Here is a 10,490-nt window from a genome sequence, read left to right as displayed (position 1 = left end):
TCTGTATGGATGTATGTTGAGAAAAGGATAGAGTTCTGGACTGGAAATACCAACTCAACACATGCATGTCATAACAAACATAACAATAAGCCCTTCAATTTCTCCTCTCAGTATTGCTTTTGGTCTTTCTGAAAAATTCAATTTCTTGGATCAAGGTTGGCATCACAACAACTGTCAACAAATAAGCTATTAGCTGATAAGGACTTACATTTTAACAGTATCTTATTGGAAATGTTGAGAAAATTAAACACGCTTTGAGGTCTTAAAAAAGAAAGTTCTCCACTTTCATCCCAGTAGCTGCTCTCTGTGACAGACGAAGACCATCATAGAAACACAAAACTGTACATAATGCAGAGGGCAGTGGAGAGGGGAGCCCAGCCTCCACAGATCCATCTCCATCACAGCCACATCTGTGGCTCAGGGCACATTGCAGAAGAGGGGATAGAAAGACTGTAAGAGACAGAATACTCGGAATTCTGTGAAACAGTCTCTTCTAGAATGAGGCTAGAACAATGCTAATCTCAATGGACATCTTAACATGGAAGGGGAGAATTTTCATGGAGTCCCACCACTAGACAGCGAACTACAACTACTGATTGCTGAGAGAAGGAGAGTTAGCCTCTTCCGGTAATTAGCTCCATTATTGATTGTCCAATGCAGAGTAGTCAGCTTTTGAAACCATATACACAGAGACAACAAAAATGAACTCAGCAAATTGTGTGTGTGTGTTTGTGTGTGTTTATGATTATATTTAATAGATATAATCAGAGAAAAAGAAGTTATCAACTTGAGAGTAGTGAGCACGGAAGAGTATGAGGGAGGGTGGCTGTGAGGGGTTGAAGGGAGAAAGTGATAGAATTCCATTTCAATAAGGTTATTTTTTAAAAAAGAAGCATTGCATTGTTGGACAAATTATTGACAAATGACTGGGGCTGGATCACTGGGCAGAGCTGGACACAGGTGCCCAAGGCAAATTTTTCTTTCTCCCACACATGTGTTGTTTTCTCAAAAGATGGGGAAGGAGAGCAGGTTAATTGGAGCCATCAGAGTTATCTAAAGAAAATTTTCCAAAAAATATTCCTATCTAGTGAATCAAATTGGTTACATCATCAGTGTATCAAATATGCCTTTCATTTCATTTTTAATTTCTAATTACTATCAGATAAAATAAAAAATGATCATGAAAACATTTTTCTGATCAAATCTATATACGTGCACAGCAAAACGGCATTGAAAGGGGGAAAACTGGACACATAGCTCAGAGAACTTTCTAACATGTATAAAGCTGTGGCTCTCAATCCTTGCATTGAGACTAAATGGGAAATAAAACTGATGTGATCGAACATTAAACACAGAATGAAAAATTTAAAGATTCCAGTTGGGCAAGAAATGAAGGTGAGCACCTGAGAAATCTCTGGTCAGGGACAGGAAGAAGCCTGGTGAGACGCCTTGGCTGTTTCTTTGTTCATGGACAGGAAGGCTTGTCCATGAACCTGGAGGTTTAACAATTGTTCCCAGCACGTTTTCAGTTGGAGGTCTTCATATTGTGAGGTTAACCTGCCCCCTATGTTATCACCACATTCCCCGTGCCTCTTATAAAATTCCGTCAAGCCTCTACTCTTGATCAAATTCTCATCCCAGTAGGCCTCATTTTCCACTACTTCCTATGACCTGAGACTTTCTGGAAAGCCAGCTTCCGCCCTGCTTTCCTATAACCCAGAGTTTTCTGTTGCAGGCACCAGACAGGCAATAGAAGGAGAAAGGCCATGATCAGACAAAGCATTAAAAGTATTTTCAAATGCTAACACTTCTTATAAAAGAAAGTCTGGCCCCCGCCCGATGACAGTGTGATGAAATGTAGACGAAGGTGTCCACTAGGGACAGTCAATGCAGAGCGTGAGTGCTTGCTCCTACCGCGGCTAAATGTGCAGACAAAGCTTGGGGCCTCAAAGCTGACTTCCCTATTCACAGATTGGACCATGGCCCAATTGCTCTGGGCCTTAGTGCGGGCCTAACCGTAGATCTTCTAGGGACACAATGCATATGTTATAAATCCTAGGTTGAGAAGTACGTGGTGATGCCTTTCCCCCCACATTGTGCAACAAGGGCAGCCTTGGGTTGAAGTAGACTTTCCGATTTCAAATGTCTTCTGAAAGCTAGTGGTGGACAAACATTTTAAATTCAAGAGGGTCACATTCCACATGAATTTTCCACTCGTCTAGATGAAGCCCCTGCTCACTCAATATGATTTCTCTGTCCCCATTTATTTTTATTATATTGCATTGTTTTAAATTATTTCAAAAATTTTAATACAGTATTCTAGGAAAAAAACAATTCTGAATTCATAAGCAACCCCTACAGCATGTCCTTGGCATTAACTGTGAAGTTTCAAAGTACCTCATTTATTGGATTGATTGATTTTTCTGTGTTTTAATGGGTACCAAGCCCAACAGCATATAATTTTTCTCTTACTAAAAGGAATATGAATGAAGAAATGATAATTGAGGTTTTTGTGTGTGTTCAGCTTGTTGTCGTTAGGCAGTTTCTTTTTCTTCCTTTCTTCCAGCTCTGAGGTAGACAAGAAAGCATCTTTTTTCCTTTCATAGTTCATCCTGCTCCTTGTTCAACAAAGTTGCCACGCAGAGCCGACTGAGCGCCTTGCTCTTACATAACATCTGCTGGCGTGCACTCCCTCCCCTGCTGCACAGATAAGCCACGGTGTCAATCAGCACAGCACAGACACTGAAGTGATTATTGGGTAGAGAAAAGAGCTCAGCTTTAAGGTCTTTGGAGGAGGTATTCCCATTTTCCTAAAGATTGCAGACTGAAGCATAATGCAGAGGTTAGGGCTTATTTTTCCAAGGAAGCAGTTGGATAGAACCTGTCAGACAGAGGAAAGCCTGTGCGTTGTAGCTTGGCCTTGAAGAAGAAACCCTTCTCTAATCGCTTCTATCGGTCCTCAGCTTGGAGCAGTGTGGAGCCTGCTCAGGAAAAAAAAATCTGGGTTCCCTTATCTTGCTGACTATAGCAATCACTTTTTGCAATCCCAGCATCAGGGTGTCAGGTTGTCCTGGAGGGGCCGGAAGGCTGGGGACAGCAGCCGGTGTTTGTACAGACTCCCTTTACACAGCCTGCTGGAGACTACGCAAAGCTGTCCTTTCCATAGCGTTATGAATCTATCGTGTAAGGAAAGGTTGGACAATGCTGGGGTTTGTTTTTAGGGTACTTCCTGGAGGTAGCAAACTGTTTCTGACTTTCAGTCTGAGAAGACATCTTCGCCTATGAACACAGTCTGTTTGAGGGAGAGGAGTGACGGTGCCACCAAAACCCTAAATCCTGTCTGAGTCGCAGGGGTGTCCTCCCACATCCATGCTTGTCACATATGCAAAACAGCAAGAGTAATGAATTAGTTTGTGATCGTTTCAATACGAGTAGTGAGGCATACAAGGGTGAGATCAAGGGAAATGGTCCTCTCATTTGCTTTTGCCATAAGCCTTTCAAAGTCCCCTGAAGGAAAATCAGTTATCAGGTGTGGATTGAATGCCAGGACCGTGTACCACAGACACTGGGTGGTCTTAAAAGGTATCATATTCTCTTCAGGATTAATCTTCAAGATCTAATGCCTCTGCTGGCTTTTCGTGCGCATCAGCAGTGGCCTCTAGATTTGGGACACGAGAAAAAAATCCAACAGCCATGTGTCCCATTCCAAGCCTATTGCATCACAGCTGTGGGAAATTGCAACTGCGGAGTTTGGCTGTGTTGAACTTGACCCAGTGGACGGAGCCAGAAGCACTTTTCCTGTGGTTATATGCAGGCAATGAGAGTAGAATCTCTCTGAGAGAGCATCTGGGGAATGTGTTGATGGACGGGCACACTGGCCACACAGGGAGGACACCCTCCAGGGAAGAGGAGAGCACTCACTCACGGCTCTCAAGGGCTCGCACATATCAGCACTAAGAGGCAATGCTCCTCAGGATGCCTCTTTAATTTTCACGAAAGCTCATTTCTTCATGACTTCCTGACCCAACTTCAGCACCAGAGTGAGTGAACAGACTTAATGGGACTTCAGAGTTAAAAAGAATGCCTATTAACTGGAACTCACCATTTACCTGTGAGGCAACACCGTGGCTCCCTCTATTTTGCCCCTTGTGTTTAAAGAGGAGGCATCCTCTTTAAACTTAGACTACAGAGACCCAGTACACTGGTGATGTCTTGGAAGTAGGGAAGTGTACATTCTTTTACCAAAATGGACTTTGGTACAGCAATCCATTAAAAGAGAATTCATCACCATCTTCGTGGTCAAAGAGAAAAAGCTGAGAGAAGAAATTGTGAGGCAAAATGTGTCCTACTATGTGGTTGGCTGTTTTATTCTCGCAGCAGAATCTTTCATAGCTAAGAGTGTTTAATTTTAGGGAGTGAGAATTGGTTCAATGGGTAAAATATTTGCCATGTAAGCCTGAGGACTTGAATTCAAATCCTCAGATCCATGTTAAGCCTGGCGAGGCAGTACACTTCTATAATTTCAATGCTTCTACGGTGAGCTTGGGGACAGAGATAAGAAAATCCCCAGCAGCTGCTAAGCCAGCTAGCTTGGCAGAGGCAGCAGTAAATACAAGGAAGACCCTGTCTCCAATGAGGCGGAAGGAAAAGGCTATGAAACCCAAGGTGATCCTTTTCAGACTTACACATGTGTGTACCATAGTATCGTGTGCTTGCACACACATCACACATACACACAAGCTTGCATACATGTCCCACACAAAAAAAAACTTACACAACCATCTCATGCAGACAAGAAAGATGTTTTTAACTTAACTTTAAGGGTTTATGGTGTATTTTAAGTCATAATTAAGTCTAAAGCCACCTACCTTCTCTCATACGCCACATTCTGAAAATGCTATTGTTTTGTGATTGCTTCTCTAGAGGTCTGAATCATTCTGAGTCATTTTTCTCAATCCTATTGTCTTTGTTATTTACCAAAGTTCAGCTTCATGGCTCTATGTGTTTGTGGTGGTAGCAGGTTTTGGGCCAGTTTAGCTCCTCTCAACTGTGATAGTCTATTCAACTGTCCCCATGGAATACAGCATGACAGTTTTCCCGGTGACAATGCTGTGAGAGGTGTAAGAAAAGTCACTGGTCCTCGGCTCCTTATTTGTCAGGATGGAAATAGTGACTACCAAGCTCTTTGCACAAAAGAGCAGAAATAGGCATCTTTGAGAATGTCATACAATGCATTTGGTCATATTCACACACACTCTGTTCCTCCCTCTAAGTCTTTCCGGCATCCCTGCCATCTTCATACCTGCCCCCAAATGGGACATCAAATTCACTGGTACTCCCTAGGTCAAGTACTATCACAGGAAAACAGGGAAGGGCCCTAAGTTCCAGCTGTGGGGAGACAGGGGTGGAGCAGTATCTCTGGACAGGGCCACTGTGTCCATGAACTCACAGCAGTGGTGACAGATTGCCCAAGATCTAGACAAGATCAAGCCAGGAGTATTCCAACCCAGAATGTGGAGGGACTCATGGGCCTCACCCCCAAGGAACAGTTAGGTTGACTACTGATGGCTTATGGGGGAGGAAGTCAGCTTTCTTTAACGGTGTAATTCCTGGTGGGTTGACCATGATCCAGTGGGTGGCTCACCAAGGTGAAGATGGGTGGTACATATTGGACTTGATAGGTTATTAAGTTTTTGAATTTTAATAAGCCAGTACCTATGTTTTCCACTACAGTATACTATCCTGTACCGTTGTTAAGGTCCTAAAATGTAGTGAGGAGCTGCGGGCAGGCCTGCTTTTCACCTCACCCGGCTCCCGCACAGCTAGCTTAGTCCCAGAAATAACAACACACAAATTGTATTCATTTAAGCACTGCCTGGTCCATTATCTCTAGAGAGTTAGTTACTGACTAACTCTCATATCTTGATATTAACCCATTTTTAATAATCTGTATAGCACCATGAGGTGGTGGCTTACCGGAAAAGATTCAGCATCTGAATCAAGTCTGACCTGGTGGTTGGCTCAATGGCTTCTGCCTCATAGCTCTCTTCCCAGCACTAAAACTTAAATACATTAAATTTTTTTGATATTTAACCCTTAAACTGAATACAGAATAACTGCTATCATATATTTATTATCAAGATCCATATGACTTACTGTATAGTGTTTGTCATATGTTTAGTTTTCCTTTGTAAAGTTCTTATATGCTACCATTGGAATTAATCACACACACCCAAATGTTTTATTCCCAGTTTTAATTTTCTGATAGTGAAATTGATAAGACTTGAGAATGGCAAGTTAAATTCCCTCACTAAAGTTCTGAGATCCTTCAATTAAGATTTTAAGGATATTTTATTTTAAGCTTTCTGGCAAATTTTCCATAAAACCAGATAGCTCTCCTTTGCATTTGAAGTGTAACTCTCCTTTGCGTGTTACTTGCTGCGTTTCTGAGGTTTTCTATTTCAGGCTCATAGAAGATGAGAGCATGAACAGATGTGCAATAGAATGAGGTGACACCCATTTTTGGTGGTTTCTTTTTTTCCTATGAATTTTTCAGGTGAGGTTTTTTCTCTTTAATTATTTTCTATTCATCTTTTTGTTCAAAATGAGCTTATGTTTGGTCATGGTTCTAACTCTGGACTATATGCCCGATGTACAAAAGTCCTTTCAGGTATTGATCCAATAGTCAGAAAACACAATAGCATGGTAAAGATCGGGAAATAAATAAATAATTACATTATGATTTTTTAAAAGAAGAGCAACTACAATTCAAGGGTAGCACAGACTGATGTCTCTCTAAATGTCCACTCCTTGCATATTAAGGTTGTGGCAAGAGTTGAAGGAGGAGGCCACTTGTTGGTTCCCAACTGCTTGGCAGCTCAGACCCCAAATAACCACACAGAAACTATATTATTTAAACACTGCTTGCCCTACTAGCTCTAGCTTCTTATTGGCTAACTCACATATTAATTTAACCCATTTCCATTAATCCATGTATCGCCACGTGGCAGTGGCTTACCGGATAAAGTTCTGGAGTCTGTCTCCAGCAAGGTTACATGGCTTCTCCCCAACTCTGCCTTCTCTTTCCCAGCATTCAGTTTAGCTTTCCCGACCTAGCTCTGTTCCGCTATAGCTCTGCTATAGGCCCAAAGCAGTTCCTTTATTATCAATGGTAATCACAGTATACAGAGGGAACTCCCACATCAGACAAGAACATTTCCGCTCTTCCAGGGCAGAGGAGGATACATGCTTAATATGAGGGTCCAGCTGTCTGGTGTGGAACAGCTGCTTCAACGGCATTTAACGTGAGTCCTGTCATGAAGAGCTCAGCCGGATGAAGAGCACAAGAGAATGAGAGGAGTTAAGGAAGAGGATATTCGAATCCGAGAGAAAAACGTGAAAGAAGACCTATGAGAAGAGGAAAAATGCAGCTATGAGCACTGTCTAAGTAAAATCAAACTTGGGGGAGACCCGGGAACAAAAGACAACCAGTGTGTTACAGGTGCTCTTGGGTCAATTTGATGTATTCTACTGTATAGGAGAAGGCGAGAGAAAAGGATAATGGACATGTCTACCAAACCCAACGCTTATTCTTTTTACTAGAGATAACAGGTGTGAGACAGTGCATGTCCATGTATCTGGTGCCCTGGAAAGCTAGGGGTGCTTCTGGCCATTGAGACAGCCCATTAAGCCTAAATTCATGGCTTCTGACTTAGGAATCACAATCTCTAATTAACTGAGCATATCTTTCTCGTGGACAGGTGTATCAGTGGCCTTTCTTGAGAGCAATCCTTCCCCAAACTGATGCCAACTTTTTGTCTGGTTCATTTCAGTAGATTTTAAAGAAATGCCACAAAGGGTTTCAAAGACTGTCTTGTAACATTAAGAAAGAGTGTGAATCATGTCTCCTAAAATAACTACAGTGGCACTAGTAAATAAAAATCAAATTTTGTGCCACAGCCTCAGGCTATAAATTTATTATTTAGAGATAGAGATCAATAGGAAGACTCTTAGGAGGAAAGAGCCGTGTGGCCTTTCTATTTTTTGCTTAACCAGGGCCAAAGTCTTCCAGAAATGCTAGCATTAAAAGCAACAGTAATAAATTCATCTTCCTATCTATTCCTTGTGGGAACTACCTACTCCAAAGACATTTAAATATAGCAAACTCCAAATTTTCTGTGAATTTCGTGCTTTCTAAGACAATGAGAATATTGGTTTGCAGTTCAGTTATAGCACCAAGTAGGTTCTTCTTTGAATTTTCTAAACTACCAGAGCCGAGCATGTGATAGATCGATTGCCGAGCATGTATGAGACAGTTGATTTAATGCTCAGCAATGCAAGGAAATAGAAAATTTGAAAGGGTTGGACGTGGTAGCCAGCATACAGACCTCTGAGATATCAGTACTTGTGAGGCAGAGGCAAGAGACTTATGATTTGAGCAAAGTGTGGATTATTCAGCTATACACTGTCTCAAAATAAGTTACCTAGGATAATTTTTCAAGAAAGCCATTTATTTATCCACCGGCAGTTTGTTAGAAATCTTGTATACAGAAAACATTTATGTTTACAAGTCATGGATAGAAAGAGAAAAAGGAAATAAATTATCTGTTAAGGGCCATATAACATCTGCTATAAGATGTGTAGGGAAAAAAAAGGAAAAAAAAGGTGGCAGCTTTCAGTGCAATGTAATTTGAGCATAAGCCAAGATAAAAAGTGATCTACTTTGAGTATCTGTTAGTCTAATTATCTAGCCAGTTGTACTCAATGTCATTATAAAATGTGATTTAAATAAGAGGCATTTTGACACTCCCCGCAATACCTATCACGTTACCAAGATGACCCAGTCTACATCACATGAAATTTCCCTGATGGAATCACTGATATGTGAAGCAGTTGAGACAGGGAGTTAGTTCAAGAAGGCCAAGACAGAACCTAGTAAAGAACCTGGGTTTCCCTAGAAAGAATACAGTGGAGTTGCCTCTCATTTCAAGACTTCTGATGACACCAGGGTCAACATTTCTTCATCTGTCTGATTGCTGATTCCACAAAACCCACCTGAGTCATCCTATTTTCTTCAAGCCAAGAAGAGAACTGAACTATGCAATGATGAATGCCTATAGAAGGGGAGTCTGAGCTTTGGAAACATGGAAGTATTTCTATTGTTACTGGGTGTTTGTAGCCTTCAAGTATTAACTGACCTTCTCAGTCTTTCTACCTCTACCTATAAAGACAGTTGTCATTATCTCTGCTTTGTAACAGGTAAAACAGACCTAGATATACATGTATGATATATATATATGTACATACATACATATATGCATATTTCCATTACATGCACATACTGTGCATCTCTACCATGGGGCCTTTTTCACTCTAGTATGAAAATTGTTCTAAATTCCCAGACACAGTTCAGATCATAACAGATGGCTGATTTGCTACTGTGAATTTAATATCACCAGGCTTGCATAGGTACCATCATTACTACGCTTATTACCTAAAACATTTTATGGTCTCCCCATAGAGTTGGAACAGACTGAAAATGAAATGAAGTTGGGCCCACTTCCCTAGAAGTAAAGAAGGAGACAGCCAGGCCTCCAGAGTTGTGACTGGGCCGGCCAAAGACCACTCAGGTAAGTTGTTATCCGGGCAGACTTAGCCGGAGTCTCGATGGCTTGTCAAATTGCATAAAACAAGAGAGGCAGCATGCTAAAGGCAACGTTTCCTATTCTCATATGAATGACTATGAGAGAGAAATAAAGTTTACCAAATAAGCATTTATTGGGACAAGGAAGGGAACACAGCTTTCCTCAGGAGAATCTGGGACAGCTGCAGTCCCTCATGAGAACATCATCCCCTGTGAGTTGCAAGGCTTCTGTAACACGTGACCTTGAACTATTTAGAAAGAGGAGAGTGCTCCTCTAAGAGCCAAGATCTGAGGCTTAAAACATAATTGATGTTTCATGGACTTTAGAGGGTGCACAATGAACCTCTGCAGTCAGAAAACATACCAACTCTGACCTTTAGAGGTCCGCAAGAGAATCTGGCAACAGATAAGACGGAAGTCGGCCCCCAAATTAACCCAAGTCTTTCCTTAAATGTTAATATTCTTCACTGACTTGCTTACTTTGTCTTTGGACTACATTTTTTTTCTCCCTATTTGCTGTGTGCTTAAGGTCTCTGGGCTGGGTCATGATGACATACTTAAACATGTAAATCAGAAGAGTACCTACTGCATCAGCCCCCACCACTTCTCCACCAAGCACTATGTGGGACACATTTCTTTGTTGACAGGATGTCCTTTGAATCTCACATTCAGCTGATGGAGGTGAGGAAGCCTGGACAGGGAGAGGACAGTAGCTGGCGCAGAGTATCCAGGGTTCTGATTCCAAACCTTCTATCATCAGTCAGTGTACTGATGTGAGATTTCCCTCTGTATACTGTATAATGAATAAAGAAACTGCTTTGAACCTATAGCACGGCAGAACTTAGGT

The 10,490-nt window shown here is 41.6% G+C and overlaps 1 long non-coding RNA gene across 1 annotated transcript in view; it reads left to right on the top strand.

The window, feature by feature from the left end:
- The first annotated feature begins 526 nt into the window (after positions 1-526).
- LOC125399579 (uncharacterized) overlaps positions 527-10,490 on the top strand; it is a 100,593-nt gene continuing 90,629 nt past the window's right edge. The window contains exons 1-2 of the long non-coding RNA XR_015004978.1: positions 527-627; positions 9,521-9,629. This is a non-coding gene — a long non-coding RNA (uncharacterized LOC125399579). The remainder of the gene's footprint in view (positions 628-9,520; positions 9,630-10,490) is intronic.

The sequence above is a fragment of the Myodes glareolus genome, chromosome 14 (assembly GCF_982192425.1).
Source record: "Myodes glareolus chromosome 14, mMyoGla1.1, whole genome shotgun sequence".
Taxonomy (NCBI): domain Eukaryota; kingdom Metazoa; phylum Chordata; class Mammalia; order Rodentia; family Cricetidae; genus Myodes; species Myodes glareolus.
The sequence above is the reverse complement of the archived record's forward strand: the minus strand, read 5'-3'. Positions and strand labels throughout refer to the sequence as shown.